The 22102-nt window shown below is 46.2% G+C and overlaps 1 pseudogene; it reads right to left on the bottom strand.

Moving 5' to 3' along the window:
* Positions 1–16988: 16988 nt before the first annotated feature.
* Positions 16989–17097, bottom strand: LOC137350744 (U2 spliceosomal RNA; annotated as a pseudogene).
* Positions 17098–22102: the final 5005 nt, after the last annotated feature.

The raw sequence follows: 22102 nt of genomic DNA, 5'->3' as shown, positions 1-22102 counted from the left end.
TAGACTTGGCTGAAGCACTTTAACAGTGGACAGAAGCCTGTACTAGTTACCTGCATAGGACAAAATTCCCTAACATTCTTTGATGCCATCTCCATGGAAACAGCAATCTTACACACAATCTCAAATGTAAGATTTTGTGTGTTTAGTAACTTCGATTGGATTCTTTTGTTCACCAAATCCACACACAAATATGTCTCATAATGCATGGTCTAAGAATGTGCCAAAGTTGCAATGTAATAAAAATTCTTCAGTGCCACAATATACTCACCAACTGCTTCACTACTTTTCTGATTTCTGGTTCCAAATTTATAGCATTCTGCTATCTCTAGTGGCTTAGGATTGAAATGTTCCTCCAACTTGGTGATATTGTTTTGACTGGCACATATTTTGCTTTGTTCAGAGCAGGAAGCTTTGTCAGCATGCCATACACTTCCAGGCCAATTTCCACAAGCAAAATTGTTTTCTTTTGCTCAGGAATTGCCTTATTCTGAGTCTTGACCTCCTCACCTTCCAGTCCCAAAATATTCTTAACTCTAAAAACATGCCCATTCTTTCCATATAGGAACTGAATGGTGCTCAAACCCTCTCATACGTTGCCATCTTTCAGCTGTATCCCATGAGTACAGCCAAATTTCCTCAATGAGCACGAAGACCGTGCGGTATCCTATTCACCTCAGGAGACAGTCTGAGGCTCAGGCTGTCCACAACCCAGCTAAATTCTCCACTATCCGAGAAACTAAGTCACCAGGAACTGGCTGATCTTGTTTACTGCAGTCCCTGCTGCTGTTTTCTGCCTATATTTACAGACTTTATCTTCCCCTTGTTGCCATTTTCTCTATAATATTCAGGTGGGTCGAGCAGAGAAAATGGATACCAAATATGGCCAGTTCAAGGAAGTGTTTATTCACGCCATTACGTCATCACGTCATGTGTGAATCACGTTCTGATCACTCCTTCCAGATGTGTGTCTGAATAAGTGAAAAACCCCCCTCACAATTAACAATGTTACCTTTCAGTGTTTTGTGGAGAAATTTCACGGCGTGACGTATGTCATTAATGTGTTCGTACAAATTTCAGAAAAATATGGAGTTGCAAATGATTTGCCAGGAAATCGTCTAAACATATCTCCATGTCTCCCACTCACTCGCAAAGAACTGCAAACTCACAGATTCAGAAAGAACCCAGAGATAGAAATTAATGTTCAGCACAGCTAGAGAGATCTGCACTAATGCATAGCTCAAAAAACACTTGAACACTGCATTTTGACCCTGTGACTTAGTTGGTCGAAGTACCTCTTTAATGAAAAGGTCAATTCTCGGTTCAAATCCCCTCAAAGCCTGACTTTCACTTGGTTTTCCAACTACTTTATTGAGCAGCACAATAAGACAGGACAGTAACAAAAGCAAAATACTGCAGATGCTGGAAATCTGAAACGAAAACAGAAAGTGCTGGAAATATTCAGCGGGTCTGGTGGCATCTGTGGACAGAGAAGCAGAGTTAACATTTCAGGTCTGTGACATTTTATCAGAACTGCTGAAATGTTAACTCTGCTCCTCTCTGCACAGATGCTTCCAGACCTGCGGAATATTTCCAGCACTTTCTGTTTTTATTTAAAACAGAACTCTATCTGTCTTTGCTGAGCGAAGGATTTCGGAATGGATGTTTGAAGATTGTCCCTTCTTGTACAAAAATTCACTGCAAATACTATAAAGGTACCTCAGTCAACCACACCTCCTTTGATAGAAATTTGTTCATCATTGCATTTGATCTGAAAACCACTCTTGACATTAATCTCACTGAATCAGAGTGTGACGGATTGTATCTGTCAGTGTGTTCATGTCACTATGTGCTGCTTTCCACCGAGTCTGGGACACGATGCAAGGTGGAGGATTTGTCCGAGTTTTGGATTATATTGTCAGTTGAGAATGATAAAAACTGAAAGGAAGCAAATAAGAAATCCTTGTCCCCAGATTTGAGAATCTGGAGATCCACTTTGGGAAAGTGAATCAGAACAGAATGAAGGATGAACTGTCTGATTGCCCAGAAGTGATGAAGACACAGCTCAATCAGCATGTTCCCCTGGTTTATGATGCTGGAACATTCCTCACACAGAAATTATTCAACTCAGTAAAAATATTCTTACAGCTGATAACTTTGCTACCAATTGAAGGACTGTCTAATGTGGTTCTCAAGTCAGAGTGAAAAGTTTATTAAACTTGGTTCCATTCAGTCCAGCTGTCATAAACTTTGAACCTTTATTCATTTTATAAACAGTATTTGAAGGGTCTCGGTAACAATGTTCAGTGTTGATGAGAGTGGGGTCTGGGTGAGAAACTGCTGAGTGTGACAGGGTCAGGACTGAATGCAGGAAGTTCTCTAACAGTCTCTCTCTTCTCCCTCTCTATTGCTGATGGGATTGAGTTGATTGACAACTGGCGGCTGCTGGTGTTTGAATAAATGAAGTTCCTTCCAACCATTTTTTGATTGACAGCTACAAAGAACTTTTTTGTCCCCGGACACAAAAATGAGCAAAAGTGGATCAGTGTCGGATGATTCTCGGTCTGTATAAAAGGGGTGTGATTTCAGCTGCCAAGGTCCAGTGGTTAAAGATTTCAACATTGAAATCCACTGGACTTATCCCAGTTTGGTTTAAGTCCTGCTCACAGAAGATTTATTCAGTGATTTTAATTATTTTTAATCTTTAATCCTCAATTTCCACAGAACGCAGGCACTGAAATAACTCATACTCCTCACCATTGCTATCCATTATACAGGTCGTGGCTGCATGGTCTAATGGAGACACACTCGGAGGGCCCTGGGAGACGTTTCTTCTCGGGTTTTCGGGCTCTTTTGGTCCACCAACAGCAACCGGATGTCTGCTGAGGAACTCGGAGTGCCAGGCCGCTCAGAGGACAGACTTCCCAGGATCAATTTTAATCAGGGGACAAAATATCAATGGAAGAGAGCATAAAAAGTCCGAGGATTGAGGCTGAAATTCCTGATGTTTTGGAAGAAACCTGCAGATGTGGGACGTTAATATTTGCTCGGTGCAGATTCATTTTAGTTCGTTATTGTGTCCTGGGACAAACAAATGGCTGGCAGCTGTCAATCCAAAAAATAAAAATCAGAAGATTCTAGCAATTTCCACCCTTACAGCTCTCAGCAGCCTTGGTTGCATCCCAACCAGTCCTAATGACTTATCAACATGAAGTACAGCCAGCCGTTCCAGTATCTCCTATTTATTAGGGGTTATGTGCAAATGAATCCATTTGCAAATTATTGAAAGTGAGTGGTTTTATTGAAGAGGGTTTAAAGGAGGATGAGAGAATCGTGTGTGAAAATGAAGTGGAATCAATGCAAGTAAAATTAGCGGGAACTGGAATGAAGGGGGTGGGGATCTCCTGGTCACATGGACTGATTGCAGAATTTTATAAAGATTTCTTTCATAGAGATTTTAACTCCATTTCATTTTTGTTATTTTTTTCATGGGATGTAAGCATCGCTGGCAAGACCATCATTTATTGCCCATCCCTAATTGCCCTGGTTTTGGTGAGCTGCCTACTTGAACCACTGCAGTCCACATGTTATAGGTACACACACAGTGCTATTAGGGAGGGAGTTCCGGGATTTTGATATGCCCTCGGCAAAATAGATCCAAGTCACGATGTTGTGTGGCTTGGAGGGGAGGTTGCTGGTTGCAGTGTTCCCATGTATCTGCTGCTATTGTCCTTCCAGGGAATCAGGGGGAAATCTCTCCGCTGGTTGGAGTCATACCTAGCACAAAGGAAGATGGTTGTGGTTGTTGGAGGTCAATCATCTGAGCTACAGGACATCACTGCAGGAGTTCCTCAGGGTCGTGTCCAAGGTCCAACCATCTTCAGCTGCTTCATCAATGACCTTCCTTCAATCAGAAGGTCAGAAGTGGGGATTTTCGCTGATAATTGCACAATGTTCAGCAGCATTCATGACTGCTCAGACACTGAAGCAGTCTGTGTAGAAATGCAGCAAGACCTGGACTATATCCAGGCTTGGGCTGATAAGTGGCAAGTAACATTCATGCCACACAAGTGCCAGGCAATGACCATCTCCAACAAGAGAGAATCTAACCATCTCCCCTTGACATTCAATGGCATTACCATCGCCGAATCCCCCACTATCAACATCCCAGGGGCGACCATTGACCAGAAATTGAACTGGAGTAGCCAAAAAAATACTGTGGCTACAAGAGCAGGTCAGAGGCTAGGAATCCTGCGGCAATTAACTCACCTCCTGACTCCACAAAGCCTGTCCACCATCGACAAGGCACAAGTCAGGAGTGTGATGGAATACTGTCCACTTGCTGGATAGGTGCAGCTCCAACAACACTCAAGAAGCTCGATACCATCCAGGACAAAACAGCCCACTTGATTGGCACCCTATCCACAAACATTCACTCCCTCCGCCACTGATGCACAGTGGCAGCAGTGTGCACATTTTTAAAATTCATTCATGGGATGTAGGCATCGCTGGCTAGGCCAGTATTTATTGCCCATCTCTAACTGCCCTTGAGAAGGTGGTGGTGAGCTGTCTTGAACCACTACAGTCCATGTGAGGTAGGTACACTCACAGTGCTGTTCGGAGGGGAGTTCCAGGATTTTGACCCAGTGACAGTGAAGGAACCGCGATATAGTTCCAAGTCAGGATAGTGTGTGACTTGGGGGGAACTTGCAGTTGGTGGCGTTTCCATGCATTTGCTGCCCTTGTCTTCTAGTTGGTATAGGTTGCGGGTTTGGAAGGTGCTGTCGAAGGACCCTTGGTGCGTTGCTGCAGTGCATCTTGTAAAAAAAATGGTGGTAGAGGTCGGGTGTTTGGAAGGTGCTGTCTAGGATGTTAAACGCTGCTGCCACTGTCCACCAGTGGTGGAGGGAGTGAATATTTAAGGTGGTGGACGGGGTGTTGATCAAGTGAACTACTTTGTCCTGGATGGAGTCGAGCTTCCAGAGTGTTGTTGGAGCTGCATTCATCCAGGCAAGTGGAGAGTATTCCATTACACACCTAACTTGTGCCTTGCAGATGGTGGACACGGTTTGGTGAGTCAGGAGGTGTGTTACTCAGAGAATAACATAAAAGGCTTTGCTATGGATACCCGCATAGGTCCTAGTTATGCCTGTCTTTTTGTGGTGTATGTCAAACATTCCTTTCTCCAGTCCTACTCAGGGCCCCACCCGCCAGCTCTTTTTCCGGTAGAATGATGACTGTCTCAGTGTCATTTCCTGCTCCTGCCCCGAACTGGAAAACTTCATCAACTTTGTTTCCAATTTCCACCCTTCCCTCACCTTCACATGATCTATCTCCGACACTTCCCTTCCCTTTGTGACTTCTCTGTCTCCATCTCTGAGGATAAGGCTGTCCACTAATATTCATTCTAAGCCCACTGACTCCCACAGTTACCTTGACTACACTTCCTCACACCCTTCTTCTTGTAAGGACTCCATTCCATTCTCTCAGTTTTTCCATCTCAGACACATCATTTCTGATGATGCAACCTTCGACAACAGCACTTCTGATGTGTTTTCATTTTTCCTCAACCGAGGATTTCCCCCCAGCTGTGGTTGACAGGGCTCTCAAACATGTCTGACAAATTTCCTGCACTTCCACCCTCATCCCTTCTCCTCCCTCCCAGAACTGCAATCAAGTTCCACCCGACCTGCCTGCACATCCAAAGGATCATTATCCACCATTTCTGCCACCTCCAGCGTGATGCCATTACCAAACCCATCTTCCCTCCCCTGTCAGCAATCCAAAGGACCGTTCCCTCCGTGACACCCTAGTCCACTCCTGCATTACCCCTGACACCTTGTCCCCTTCCCATGACATCTTTACATGTAATTGCAGGAGGCATAGATCCTGTCCTTTTACCTCCCCTCTCTTCACCATTCAAGGTCCCAAACACTCCTTCCAGGTGAAGCAGCGATTTACCTGTACTTCTTTCAATTTAATACATTGTATTCGCTGCTCACAATGCAGCCACCTCTACATTGGGGAGATCAAACATAGATTGGGTGACTGCTTTGCGGAACATCTCTGCTCAGTCCGCAAGCATAAACCCAAGCTTCCGGTTGCTTGCCATTTCAATTCACCACCCTGCTCTCATGCCCACATTTCTGTCCTCGGCCTGCTGCAGTGTTCCAGTGAAGCAAGCTCCAGGAACAGAACCTCATTTTCTGATTAGACACTCAACAGCCTTCCGGACTGAACATTGAGTACAATAATTTCAGAGCATGACTGGCTCTTTTAGATTATTTTATTTTATTTTATCATTTTTTGTCGCCATGTGTCTGCCTTAATCTTGATTTTTCAAGTTTGTGCTTTTGGACAGAACTGTTCATTATTCTGTCATTAACACTCTCTCTATACTAATGTTTTGCCTTTCACTGCAACCTTAGCACTCTCCCTTTACCGCATGACCTATTTGTCAGTTAATCTCTCCTGCCCTCTGCCCTAACACATACCTTCCATTTTGTTCTCTTCCCCACCTCCACCCCCATCCCTCCGACAACCCCACTTCACTTACTTAAAACCTATTACATTGAGTGTGGGACAAATTCCATCCATCCTTTGTACTGTATGAGATTAATTTTGCCACACTTTCTGGTACATTATATGACAGTGAATTTAATTCTAAATATATCTGTGGTACTGTGTCTGAGTGTGAGATTATTTGAGTGTCAGTCTATGGAACTAAATGTGATTGTTTGATTCATTCTGTATGTCATTCATGAGTGTTGTATGGGAATGTGGGGCAGCTTCTGTATCTATCTGCTACTGTGGCTGAATGTGGATATCATTCTGTATCTGTCAATGTCTGGAACTAAATGTGAGTGTGAGCTTCATTGTGTATACATCAGTCTTATTGTCAGAATGAGTTTGATTCATTCTCAATGTGTCAGTCTAAGGTACTATGTATGTGCGTGGTTTTAATTATGTGTGTCACTTTATGTGAGCTTGGGTCTCATTGTATATCTGTCACTCTCTGGTTCTTTCCGTGACAGTGAGATTAATTCTCTATCTGCTGGTCTCTGAAATTAATTGATTTTGTGATTCACTCTGTGTCTGTCAGTCTATGATACTGTGAATAATTGGGGGATATATATGGTGTTTGTCTGAACTTGGTATTGAGTATGATTGTAGTGATTCATTGTGTATCTGTCAGTATCCAGACTGAATGTGAAACAAGATGCATTCTGCACATGTAAATAACTGGTATTCTATGGAAGTGAACTCAGTTCCGAAGAAGGGTCACTGACCCGAAACGTTAACTCTGCTTCTCTTTCCACAGATGCTGCCAGACCTGCTGAGTGAATCCAGCATTTCTTGTTTTTGTTTCAGATTTCCAGCATCCGCAGTATTTTGCTTTTATCTATAATATGCCTGTCAGTCTTTGACACTGTATCTGATTGTGGTATTGACTCAATATCTTTCAGGTTTTGGTACTATATATGGGTGTGGATCAAGTTCTGCATGTCAGTCTCTGTTACTCTATGTGAGTGTGGGAAAACCTTTATGTAACTGTCAGTCTCTTGCAATGAATGCAAGTGTGGGATTAATTCTCTTTTCAACAGTATCTGGTACTGACTGTGAGCATGTGACTCCTCCAATATCTGTCAATGTTTGCTCTTGTATGTGAATGTGCAATGCTTCCTATGTCTTTCAGTGCCTAGTACAGTGTGTATGGGTGGGATTAATTCCGTACCTGTCAGTATCTGGCACTGAATGAGATTGTGGGATTCATTCTTAGAATTAGAATTAGAACATTACAGCGCAGTACAGGCCCTTCAGCCCTCGATGTTGCGCCGACCTGTGAAACCATCTGACCTACACTATTCCATTTTCATCCATATGTCTATCCAATGACCACTTAAATGCCCTTACAGTTGGTGAGTCTACTACTGTTGCAGGCAGGGCATTCCACGCCCCTACTACTCTGAGTAAAGAAACTACCTCTGACATCTGTCCTATATCTATCACCCCTCAACTTAAAGCAATGTCCCCTCGTGTTTGCCATCACCATCCGAGGAAAAAGACTCTCACTATCCACCCTATCCAACCCTCTGATTATCTTATATGTCTCTATTAAGTCACCTCTCCTCCTCCATCTCTCCAACGAAAACAACCTCAAGTCCCTCAGTCTTTCCTCGTAAGACCTTCCCTCCATACCAGGCAACATCCTAGTAAATCTCCTCTGCACCCTTTCCATAGCTTCCACATCCTTCCTATAATGCAGTGACCAGAACTGCACGCAATACTCCAGGTGCGGTCTCACCAGAGTTTTGTACAGCTGCAGCATGACCTCGTGGCTCCGAAACTCGATCCCCCTACTAATAAAAGCTAACACACCATATGCCTTCTTAACAGCCCTATTAACCTGGGTAGCAACCTTCAGGGATTTATGCACCTGGACACCAAGATCTCTCTGTTCATCTACACTACCAAGAATCTTCCCATTAGCCCAGTACTCTGCATTCCTGTTAATCCTTCCAAAGTGAATCACCTCACACTTTTCAGCATTAAACTCCATTTGCCATCTCTCAGCCCAGCTCTGCAGCCTATCTATGTCCCTCTGAACCCTACAACATCCTTCGGCACTATCCACAACTCCACCGACCTTCGTGTCATCCGCAAATTTACTAACCCACCCTTCTACACCCTCTTCCAGGTCATTTATAAAAATGACAAACAGCAGTGGCCCCAAAACAGATCCTTCCGGTACACCACTAGTAACTAAACTCCAGGATGAACATTTGCCATCAACCACCACCCTCTGTCTTCTTTCAGCTAGCCAATTTCTGATCCAAAGCTCTAAATCACCTTCAACCCCATACTTCCGTATTTTCTGCAATAGCCTACCGTGGGGAACCTTATCAAATGCCTTACTGAAATCCATATACACCACATCCACTGCTTTACCCTCATCCACCTGTTTGGTCACCTTCTCGAAAAACTCAATAAGGTTTGTGAGGCACGACCTACCCTTCACAAAACCGTGCTGACTATCGCTAATGAACTTATTCTTTTCAAGATGATTATAAATCCTGTCTCTTATAACCTTTTCCAACATTTTACCCACAACCGAAGTAAGGCTCACAGGTCTATAATAACCAGAGCTGTCTCTACTCCCCTTCTTGAACAAGGGGACAACATTTGCTATCCTCCAGTCTTCCGGCACTATTCCTGTCGACAATGACGACAAAGATCAAGGACAAAGGCTCTGCAATCTCCTCCCTAGCTTCCCAGAGAATCCTAGGATAAATCCCATCTGGCCCAGGGGACTTATCTATTTTCACACTTTCCAAAATTGATAACACCTCCTCCTTGTGAACCTCAACCCCATCTAGCCTAGTAGCCTGAATCTCAGTATTCTCCTCAACAACATTTTGTTTCTCTACTGTAAATACTGACGCAAAATATTCATTTAACACTTCCCCTACCTCCTCTGATTCCACACACAACTTCCCACTACGATCCTTGATTGGCCCTAATCTAACTCTAGTCATTCTTTTATTCCTGATATACCTATAGAAAGCCTTAGGGTTTTCCCTGATCCTATCCGCCAATGACTTCTCGTGTCCTCTCCTTGCTCTTCTTAGCTCTCCCTTTAGATCCTTCCTGGCTAGCTTGTAACTCTCAAGCGCCCTAACTGAGCCTTCACGTCTCATCCTAACATAAGCCTTCTTCTTCCTCTTGACAAGCGCTTCAACTTCTTTAGTAAACCACGGCTCCCTCGCTCGACAACTTCCTCCCTGCCTGACAGGTACATACTTATCAAGGACACGCAGTAGCTGCACATTGAATAAGCTCCACATTTCGATTGTTCCCATCCCCTGCAGTTTCCTTCCCCATCCTACGCATTCTAAATCTTGCCTAATCGCATCATAATTTCCTTTCCCCCAGCTATAATTTTTGCCCTGCAGTATATACCTGTCCCTGCCCATCGCTAAGGTAAACCTAACCGAATTGTGATCACTATCACCAAAGTGCTCACCTACATCTAAATCTAACAGCTGGCCGGGTTCATTACCCAGTACCAAATCCAATGTGGCATCGGCCCTGGTTGGTCTGTCTACATACTGTGTCAGAAAACCCTCCTGCACAGACTGGACAAAAACTGACCCATTTAAAGTACTCGAACTATAGTATTTCCAGTCGATATTTGGAAAGTTAAAGTCCCCCATAACAACTACCCTGTTACTCTCGCCCCTGTCGAGAATCATCTTCGCTATCCTTTCCTCTACATCTCTGGAACTATTTGGAGGTCTATAAAAGACTCCCAACAGGGTGACCTCACCTCTCCTGTTTCTAACCTCGGCCCATACTACCTCAGTAGACGAGTCCTCAAACGTCCTTTCTGTCGCTGTAATACTCTCCTTGATTAACAATGCCACACCCCCCCCTCTTTTACCATCTTCTCTGTTCTTACTGAAACATCTAAATCCCGGAACCTGCAACATCCATTCCTGCCCCTGCTCTGCCCATGTCTCCGAAATGGCCACTGCATCGAGATCCCAGGTACCAACCCATGCTGCAAGCTCACCCACCTTGTTCCGGATGCTCCTGGCGTTGAAGTAGGCACACTTTAAACCAGGTTCTTGCTTGCCAGTGCCCTCTTGCGTCCTTGTAACCTTATCCCTGACCTCACTACTCAACATCCTGTACACTGGCACTACATTTTAGGTTCCCATTCCCCTGCTGAATTAGTTTAAACCCCCCCGAAGAGCACTAGCAAATCTCCCCCCCAGGATATTGGTACCCCTCTGGTTCAGGTGAAGACCATGCTGTTTGTAGAGGTCCCACCTACCCCAGAAAGAGCCCCAATTATCCAGGAAACCAAAACCCTCCCTCCTACACCATCCCTGCAGCCACGTGTTCAACTCCTCTCTCTCCCTATTCCTCGCTTCGCTATCACGTGGCACGGGCAACAACCCAGAGATAAAAACTCTGTTTGTTCTCGCTCTAAGCTTCCACCCTAGCTCCCTGAATTTCTGCCTTAAATCCCCATCTCTCTTCCTACCTATGTCGTTGGTGCCTATGTGGACCACGACTTGGGGCTGCTCCCCCTCCCCCTTAAGAATCCCAAAAACACGATCCGAGACATCACGAACCCTGGCACCTGGGAGGCAACATACCAACCGTGCTTCTCTCTCATTCCCACAGAACCTCCTATCTGTTCCCCTAACTATGGAGTCCCCAATGATTAAAGCTCTGCTCCTCTTCCCCCTTCCCTTCTGAGCAACAGGGACAGACTCTGTGCCAGATACCCGTACCCCATTGCTTACCCCTGGTAAGTCGTCCCCCGCAACAGTATCCAAAACGGTATACCTGTTGTTGAGGGAAACGGCCAGAGGGGATCCCTGCACTGTCTGCTGGTTCCCTCTCCTTCCCCTGACGGTAACCCATCTACCTACTTTTACCTGAGGTGTGACTACCTCCCCATAACTCCTCTCAATAACCCCCTCCGCCTCCCGAATGATCCGAAGTTCATCCAGCTCCAGCTCCTGTTCCCTAACGCGGTTCTCGAGGAGCTGGAGTTGGGTGCACTTCCCGCAGATGCAGTCAGCAGGGACACTCTTGGCGACCCTGACCTCCCACATTCCGCAGGAGGAACAGACAACTGCCTTCACTTCCATTCCCTCTATTCTAAATTCCCAACAAATCTACTGAAAAACCAAAAAACTGTCAAAACTTGTTAGGTTAGCAATCCAACGGACAGAACTTCTTAAATAAAAAGCTTACCTTATCAACACAACAAAGTCCTTTTTTTTAATTTCCAAAATATACTTTATTCATAAAAATCTGTAAAAATTACATTGCCAAACAGTACCAAAAAATACAAACATTGCAAGGGAGATCAGTTTCCTTCAATACTGTCATGAGTTTCTTCCCAACCATTCCGTTTCACAATTGTCATGTCAATTACAGTTTTACATTTACAGCAATTGAGAATTTTAACGATACAGTTCGAGGGGTTTCCCTTGGATCCAGCCCCTCAGTCAAGCTTGGTGGGGGACCCTTACACTGTGCTCTTTCCCCATTGAGCCTTTGCTGCGGCTGCCCCAAGCTTTAGTGCGTCCCTCAGCACGTCGTCCTGGACCTTGGAATGTGCCAGTCTGCAACATTCGGTGGTGGACAACTCTTTGCGCTGGAAGACCAGCAAGTTTCGGGCAGACCAAAGGGCGTCTTTCACCGAATTGATAGTCCTCCAGTAGCAGTTGATGTTTGTCTCGGTGTGCGTCCCTGGGAACAGCCCAGAGAGCACAGACTCCTGTGTTACAGAGCTGCTTGGGATGAACCTTGACAAAAACCACTGCATCTCTTTCCACACCTTCTTTGCAAAGGCACATTCCAGGAGGAGGTGGGCGACCGTCTCTTCCCCACCACAGCCAACGCGGGGGCACTGTGCGGAGGGGGCGAGACTTCGGGTGTGCATGTAGGATCTGACGGGGAGGGCCCTTCTCACCACCAGCCAAGCTACGTCTTGGTGCTTGTTTGAAAGTTCTGGTGATGAGGCATTCCGCCAAATGACTTTGACGGTCTGCTCGGGGAACCATCCAACATGATCCACTGTTTCCTTTTCCCGTAGGGCCTTGAGGACATTCCGTGCAGACCACTGCCTGATGGACCGGTGGTCAAAGGTGTTTTCCCGCAGAAACTGCTCCACGAAGGATAGGTGGTACGGCACGGCCCAACTGCACGGAGCGTTCCGCGGCAATGTGACCAGGCCCATCCTTCGCAACACCGGGGACAGATAGAACCTCAGCACGTAGTGAGACTTGGAGTTTGCGTACTGGGGATCGACACACAGCTTGATGCAGCCGCACACGAAGGTGGTCATCAGGATGAGGGCCGCGTTGGGTACATTTTTCCCGCCCTTGTCCAGAGATTTGAACATCGTGTCCCTCCGGACCCGGTCCATTTTAGATCCCCAGACGAACCGGAAAATGGCTCGGGTGACTGCCACGGCGCAGGAGTGGGGTATGGGCCAGACCTGCGCCACGTAGAGCAACAACGTGAGGGCCTCGCACCTGATGACCAGGTTCTTACCCACAATGGAGAGAGATCACTGCCCCCACATGCCCAACTTTTGTCGTACCTTGGCTACTCGCTCCTCCCATGTTTTGGTGCACGCCCCGGCCCTTCCGAACCATATCCCCAGCACCTTCAGGTAGTCTGACCTGACGGTGAAGGGGACAAAGGATCGGTCAGCCCAGTTGCCAAAGAACATGGCCTCACTCTTGCCGTGGTTAACTTTGGCTCCCGAGGCCAGTTCGAACTGGTCGCAGATGCTCATCAGTCTGCGCACGGACAGCGGATCCGAGCAGAAAACGGCGACGTCATCCATGTACAGGGAGGTTTTGACCTGAGTGCCTCCGCTGCCTGGGATTGTCACCCCTCTTATGCTCGCATCCTTCCTAATAGACTCAGCAAAGCGTTCAATACAGCAAACAAACAAGACCGGGGACAGAGGGCAGCCCTGTCTGACTCCAGATTTGATCGGGAAACTTTCCGATTCCCACCCGTTGATTGAGACTGCGCTCCTGATGTTTGTGGAGAGCAGTTGGATCCAATTGCAGATTCCCTCCCCAAACCCCATTTTGGAAAGCACGTCCATCATGTAGGTGTGCGATATCCTGTCAAAAGCCTTCTCCTGATCCAGGCTGATGAGGCAGGTGTCCACCCTCCTGTCCCGTACATAGGTGATCATATCCCTGAGTAGCGCAATGCTATCAGAGATTGTCCTGCCTGGTATAGTATAGGTCTGATCAGGGTGAATCACCAACTCCAGAGCAGACTTGACTCGACTGGCTATGACTTTGGACAGAATCTTGTAATCAACATTAAGCAGTGAGATGGGCCGCCAATTTCTGATTTCTGCCCTCTCCCCCTTCTGCTTGTAAATGAGGGTGATGATGCCTTTTCTCATGGATTCTGACATGCTGCCGGCCAGGAGCATACTCTCGTATACTTCCAGCAGGTCCGGGCCGACCCAGTCCCACAGGGCCGAGTACAACTCGACCGGTAAGCCGTCGCTCCCGGGAGTTTTACTCGTCTCGAAAGACTCGACGGCCTTTGTCAGCTCGTCCAGAATTAGCGGCTTGTCCAGTCTCTCCCTCCTGCTGTCATCTAAGACCTCTGTAATAGATGACAGGAAGGACTGGGAGGCTCTGCTGTCTGTGGGCTTCGCGTCATACAGCCCAGCATAAAAGGATTTGCTGATCCTTAATATGTCGGACTGCGAAGACGTTACCGAGCCATCTTCTTCCTTCAGGCTGCTGATAAAAGAGCTCTCTCTGTGTACCTTTTGGAAGAAGTAACGCGAGCACGTCTCATCCTGCTCGATGGAGCGGACTCTGGACCGGAAGATGATCTTGGAGGCCTCCTTGGCTAAGAGCGAGGCCTGCTGGCTCTTCACCTCTTGGAGGTCCTCCTTGACCTCGACCCCCATTGACTGCAACCGGAGTAGATTTTGCATAATTTTCTGGAGTCGGGACAGTTCCCTCTGTCTCTCTCTCGCCTTCTGAACACCTTTGTGGATGAAGAACCTCTTGATGTTCTCCTTAATCGCTTCCCACCAGTGAACTGGAGACTCAAAGAGGGGTTTCACGGTCCTCCAACCTTTGTAATCCCTTTTGAGTTCCTCAACGTTCTCTGGGGTCAGCAGTGTCGCATTGAGCTTCCACGTCCCTCTGCCAACCCGCTGGTCGTCCTGTAAGTGACAGTCGGCCAGTAAGAGGCAGTGGTCGGAGAAGAACACCGGCTTGACGTCGGTGGATCCAACCGTGACAGCACGGGACACAAACAGGAAGTCAATCCTGGAACGGGCAGACCCGTCCGATCTTGACCATGTGTATCTGCGCTGCGCTCCGTCTGCAGGTTTGCTGAAGACGTCGTGCAGTTTGGCATCTTTAACTGTTTCTATTAGGAATCTGGACGTGGCGTCCAGTTTGCTGTCGTCACTGCCGGATCGTCCAGCGGCATCGATGATGCAGTTGAAGTCACCACCTAGGATGATGGCCTGGATGTCGCCAGCAGCAGTGGGAGCTGCTGGAAGACGGTCAGCCGCTCGCTGCGTTGTACCGGGGCGTACACGTTGATCAACCGGAGCGGAGCGTTGTTGTACATCACGTCTGCTACGAGGAGGCGGCCGCCCACCACCTCCTTAACTTCGGAGATGGTGAAGTTACCTCCCCGCAGCAGAATACCCAGGCCGGAGGAACGGCAGTCATTACCCCCCGACCAGATCGATGGCCCGTGGGACCACCATCGCGACCACTGCCTGTAGGTGCTGAGGTGTGGTATTGCACACTCCTGCAGAAACAGTAGGTCAGCTTTGACCTTGGCAAGGTAATCCAAGGTTGAAACACATCGCGTAGTAGATTTAATGCTACGCACATTAATGGAAGCAATTGTTCCACCCATTTTTTACTAAAAATTAGTTGTTGCTTTGCATACCATTTGTCCTCGCTAGTCCCAGTCCTTCGGGATGTTCCTGCATACCCATCGTGTGCGCAAGCAGTTTCACGTTGGTTGGGCTCAGAAACCCCTCCTGATTTTTCATGCAGGGTTTGTGCCGCTCGGGTGACATCGGGGGGGTCTTGTAGGCAGAGAGGATTGGGTTGTCCTCAGCTGCTTCCATCTGTTCCTCCTCGAAAACATCACAGCTCCCGGTCTCCCGGAGCTCAGGTGCGCCAGACGTGTCTTTGCTCCCGGTGTCCCGGAGCTGAGATGCGTTGGCCACGTCGTTACATGTGGGGCATTGGGGTTGGGGCACGCCGGGCCCATCACAGCTTCCAGTGCCCGGGGGCTGGGATGCTTTATCATCCATCTCGGAGTTCTGCCACCTCTTTTGAAGGGGCTGTCGTTCCAGCATTTCCCCGTCCAGTGAAGAGGAGTTGTTGCAGTCTGATTCAGAAGAGAGCCTCCTCTTGCCACTGGTTTGGGTGGTGGCTTTGGGATGTTTTTTCCTTGTGGTTTTCCTCTGGACCACTTGCCACTGACCTGTTTGTCCATCTGCTGCCTCCTCCTCCATTGATTCTGTCTGTGGAGGAGGGGTTTCCAGGCGCTGGGTAGGTGCTGGGTCGTTGGTTTCAGCTGCCTCCCCTTCCTTCTCAGGTTGAAGTTCCTCACTGCGGAGAAGGTTGCTGGTCTCCTTTCGAACAGCGGACGCCTTCGTCGAACCTTCTCGCGGCCTTTCCTTGGACCTTGCTGCCTGAGCATAGCTGAGGCAACGTTTGGGGCAGGTCTTGTAGAGATGGCCTGCCGCACCGCACAAGTTGCAACACTTAGTCTGCTTACAGTCCTTGGTCTGATGGCCTTCCTCCTTGCAGTTCTTGCAAACAACCGTGCTGCAGTTGGCTGCCATGTGACCAGATTTGCCACAGGTGCGGCAAACTCTGGGCTGCCCAGCGTAGACCAAGAAGCCTCGACTTCCCCCGATAGCGAAGCTGGAGGGAGGGTGGATGATGGCTCCACTGGGATCTACCTTCAAGGTCACCTTGACCTGCCGCTTGCTGGTCCAGATCCCAAAGGGGTCCTTGACATCAGTGCTGGCCACCTCGACATACCTGGCGAGAAAGGTGAGTACATCCACCACCGGAACATGGGGGTTGTAGAGGTGAATTGTCACCACCCGGTCCCGTTGTGACGGAAGTGTGAAGAGCGGCTCCGCTGTGAGGATCGACAGTGGCGCCCGGTCCCCTTTCTCCTTGAACGCCTTCAGGAACTTGATGCATCCCGCCACGTTCCGGAACGTCACGTCAAAGTATCCACTGCTGGGGAAATCCTGCAGGCAGAAGACATCCGTCGCTTGAAATCCGCAGCAATCGAAGAGAATTTTCTTGATGAAGAAGGTGCGATCAACCGGTGCATCTCCTTCCTTGTCCTTCACGACCACCCGAACGGTGTTCCGCACTCCCTGGCCCGAAGCTCGAAAATTGGTTATAGCCATTTTACTCAAAGCTTCCCCAGGATCAAAAGGCAATGATCATGGTCTCTTCTCAATCAAATAAGCACTGATAAGAACAGATACTACACTTGATCTTAGCCAAAAGGCCGAGAAGTCCTTTTTTTTTTGTTAGAGGAGGAGGGTGGGTGGGAGACACGACACGTGTAGTGTATCGGGTACAGCCACCACCCAAATATATAGTTTTTACTTACCCAGCAGTCCCCTGGTCCTCCGAAAACAAAAGGGAATTAACTTTTAAACTCCCACTGAAATTGACTTCCCAGCTGTAAGCCCGCTCTCGCACCTTCGCTACTGTCAAGCTGCAGTCACCAAAACTAAAAGAAAGAGATTATAAACCACCCAAATATATAGTTTTTACTGACCCAGCAGTCCCCTGGTCCTCCGAAAACAAAAGGGAATTAACCTTTAAACTTCCACTGAAATTGACTTCCCAGCTGTAAGCTCGCTCTCGCACCTTCGCTACTGTCAAGCTGCATTCTGTTGTTTGTCAATCTCTGCTACTGTACATGAGTGATATCTGTTATGCATATGTTATTTTCTGGTACTGGAAGTGAATGTTGGTTTTATTCTTCAGCTGTTAGTCTCTGGTACTGCATATGAGTCTGGGTCTCATTCAGTGTCAGTCAATTTCTGGTACACTCTCTGCATGTGCACATCCAGGGCTCATTCTGCATTTGGCAGTCTCTGGTACTGAATGTGTGTTACAATTCATTTTTTATGTGTCTGTTTCTGGGACAGTCAGCTACAGTGGGATTAATTTTGTATCTCTCAGCTACTGCCATTGTCTGCAAATGTGATACATTGTGTATCTATGAAATTCTGTTACAGGATTCCTCTGTACCTGCACTTAATATGTATCTCAGTGATGGTATTGAGAACTATTTGTTTAATGCCATGATGTGTCACGATTTGCTTGCCTCATTTGTATTTCAAAATATGGATCACATTTTAACTGTGTGTTTTATTGAGTTGTGGTGTGAGAGTTTTAGGAACATAGGATCATAGGAGCAGGACATTCAGCCGATTGAGCATGCTCTGCCATTCAAGATGATCATGGCTGATCATCCACTTCAATGCCTTTTTCACACACTATCCTCATATCCCCTTATGTCATTTGTATTTAGAAATCTGTCACTCTCTGCTTTAAACATACTCAATGACTGAGCTTCCACAGCCCTCTGGGGTACAGAATTCCAAATGTTTAACAACGCTCTGAGTAAAGAGGTTTTTCCTCATTGCTATCTGTTTTGGACTAATATTTAGTCTGTAACTCTAAACACATTTGTGAATGATGGCATATGTTTCAAACTCACAAATGGTGTGCTCAGTACAATTAGAATCATTGAATTGATACTCTATCTTTCGTTACAGCTCTTACAGAGATTATTGGACTGGTATGAAATGAGTAGTGCAGTGTGCACTAATTGACATAATACTATAACTTTATTTTTGATACTGTATGAGATGTTTGTACTACATTGTAATCTGTCACTGAGTCTGCAGTCTGGGCTACATTTATTTTATTTATTTATTTAGAGATACAGCACTGAAACAGGCCCTTCGGCCCACCGAGTCTGTGCCAACCATCAACCACCCATTTATACTAATCCTGCACTAATTCCATATTCCTACCACATCCCAACATTTCCCTACCACCTACCTGCACTAGGGGCAATTTTATAATGGCCAATTTACCTATCAACCTGCAAGTCTTTGGCATGTGGGAGGAAACCGGAGCACCCGGAGGAAACCCACGCAGACACAGGGAGAACTTGCAAACTCTACACAGGCAGTACCAAGAATTGAACCCGGGTCGCTGGAGCTGTGAGGCTGCGGTGCTAACCACTGCGCCACTGTGCCGCCTCTAAGGAATCTAAGGATTCATTCTGTACCTTTCCATCAGCTGCTCTACCTGATATTTAATTTGTAGCTTAGGCTGCACTTTTGTGGGATTAATCCGGTGCCTTTCAATCTGATGGTGGGTGTGATTTTGAACTGAGATTGATAGACCTACCTTTCAGCAGTACTGAGTTGGGGTGAATTGGAAACAACTTCTGCCTCTCCTGCATTGTTTGATTGTCTGCTGGATTGAAAATGTGTCTCTGGAACTTGGGATCAGTGCGAGTCTGACTACTTCTGCTCTCTGTGCCTGTGGAACTCATGGCCTGTCTGTGTCTCTGTGCTCTGGGTGTGATAATGTACCTACTCTGTGTTAGAAGGAGTGGACTGCACTTTTCCTTGTGCTGGGGAATCACCACCTTCCTTCAGGTTCCTTCAAGTTTTTGCCTACAGGGAGAAAGAAAAATATCTCTGTAACTCAAGATCAATTGAGGTAGAAGCTAGAAAAGTCATTGTTACGACCAGGTGAGAAAGGCTCCCCCTCTCAGCCTCTTCCTTACCTGTAACAGGGTTTCACTTTTTAAAACACCATGTTTTAGCTTCACTACTCCCTAATTCTAATGGCAAAGAAATCAACCAGGCATGTTTTCTCAGATTTAAAAAAGAACAGTGTAAGTTTATTAACCTTAAAAATCTAATTCAGTTAAAATGAATAAAGATACGCAGCACAACCACGCTAGCGTGCATATGTGATAAACAGACACACAAATAGAAACGGAAAAGGAGAAAAGATTTGAAGCAATAGCTGGAGTTCAGTTGCTGGCTTTGGGTTTGATGTAAAGTCTTTGATTGCTGTTATGGCTTGCAGTTCTTGTTGGGGACCAGTGCACACTTTCAAACTTGTTTCGCTGGTCTTCTGTCTTGAGGGTTGAGCTACTCCCATGGGTCTCTGGGACTCTGCATGTGTGTGTGTGAGAGAGGGAGGGACCTGCCTTCTGTTGTCTTCAGATTGCAGTCTCTGTCATATTTTTATTTCCATCTGGCATTATAGCATAAGAACATAATAACTAGGAGCAGGATTAGGCTATTCTGCCACTCGAGCCTGTTCCACCATTCAATAAGATCATGGCAGATCAAATCATGGCCTCAACTCCACTATCCTGCCTGCCCCTATAACCAATTATTCCCTTGTAGATCAAAAGTCAGTCTAACTCAACCTTGAATATATTCAATGACCAACCTCCACCATCCTCTTGGGTAGATAATTCCAAAGAATAGCAGCCCTTTGTGAGAAGAAATTCCTCCTCAACTCCATCTAAAATGAGAGACTCCTTATTTTGAAACTGTTCCCCCATAGTTCTCGATTCCCTCATGAGGGGAAACATCATTTCAGCAAATACCTTGTCAAGCCCCCTCAGAATCTTATGTATTTCAATAAGATTGACTCTCATTCTTCTAAACTCCAATGAGTGCACCACAACCAGGTCAACCTTTCCACATAACACAACACCTTTATCCCAGAAATCAACCTAGTGGTACTTGCCTGAACTACCTCCAATGCAAATATATCTCTCCTTAAATAAGGAGACCAAAACTGCATGCAACACTCAAGGTGTGGTCGAACCAACAACCTGCACATTTATACCCCATCCCCCTTGCAATAAACACCAACATTCCATTTGCCTTCCTAATTACTTGCTGTGTTTTCATGCTAACATTTTGTGATTCATATATGAGGACACCCAGATCCCTCTGTACCACAGCATTCTGCATTCTCTCTCTAATTAAATAATATTCTGCTTTTCTATACGTCATACCAAAGTGGATAACCTCACATTTTCCCACATTATACTTCATTGCCAAATTTTTGTCCACATACTTAACCTGTCTTTATCCCTTTGCAAACTCATTGTGTCCTCCTCACAACTTGCTTTCCCACCTATCTTTGTATCCCCAGCAAATTTGATTACAATACACTCGATCCCTTCATCCAAGTTATTAATATAGATTGTAAGTAGTTGAGGCCCCAACACCAATCCCTGTGGCACCCCACTAATTAGTTTGCCAACCTGAAAAATGACCCATTTAACCCAATTCTCTGTTTCTTGTTAGTTAGCCAATCCTCTATCCGTGCTAATATATTACACCTGAACACCATGAGCTCTTATCTTGTGTTGTAACCTTTTACATGGCACTTTATCGAACGCCTTTAAAATCCAAATACACTCCATCGACTGGTTCCCCTCCATATACCCTGCTTGTTACATCCTCAAAGAACTCTAATAATTTTGTCAAACATGGTTTCCCTTTAATAAATCCATGTTGACTCTGCATGATTGTACTTTAATTTTCTGAATGTTCTGCTACCACTTACTTAATCATGGATTCCAGCATTTTCCCAATGACAGACATTAGGCTAGCAGGCCTATCATTACCTGCTTTTTGAATAGGGGTTTTACATTTGTGGTTTTAATATCCACTGGCACTGTTCCAGAATCTCGTGAATTGACGAAGATTACAACCAACGCATCCACTATGGCTGGAGCCATTTCTTTTAAACTCTGGGATGCAGGCCATCAGGTCTAGGGGATCTGTCAGATTTTAGTCCCATTAGTTTTCCTCATACATTTTTTCCAGCGACAATGATCGTTTCAAGTTCCTTCCCTCCTTTTCCCCTTGATTTTATACTATTCTTTTGATGCTTTTAGTGTTTTCTACCATGAAGACTGAGTTAAAATACTTGTTCAAAGTCTCTGCCATTTCCTTGTTTCTCATTGGACCAACCATTCAACCGAAATCGACAGCCGCTGTTTAAAATATTTCCTCGATACTTCTCACCGAGTGACAGCAATAGTTGTTGTTCGCATAACTGCCCACATCCCTACTGCCCGGCTCTATTTCCTCTATTCACTGTTCAAGAACAACAAACAGTGTGAAACTAAAGCCAAACCAGGAACGTGCATTACAGGTTTGAGGACAGAAAACAACAATGATTTTCAATAGCAGAATCTTCCCGTTCTGTCTCCCTTACCTTGTCCACACACAGCTCGAGAATGGCCTCTTCCTTCCTGCACTTTGTTCCGGGAGCAAATTCTCATTGAGAAGCGGCGCTCAGATCACCGGAGAGAAAAAAAAGAATTCAAACTGTCTCAATGAAAAACAGACCAGAATTGACCCAGAAACTTCCATTATTAAATTAATTCATCAGCACCAAACCACTTATCATTAATGCACCGAGAGGGTCTCCAAATTTATGAAATTGAA

This window comes from Heterodontus francisci, chromosome 35, assembly GCF_036365525.1.
Source record: "Heterodontus francisci isolate sHetFra1 chromosome 35, sHetFra1.hap1, whole genome shotgun sequence".
NCBI lineage: Eukaryota > Metazoa > Chordata > Chondrichthyes > Heterodontiformes > Heterodontidae > Heterodontus > Heterodontus francisci.
Note: the sequence above shows the minus strand (reverse complement) of the source record. Positions and strands in the feature narration are given on the sequence as shown.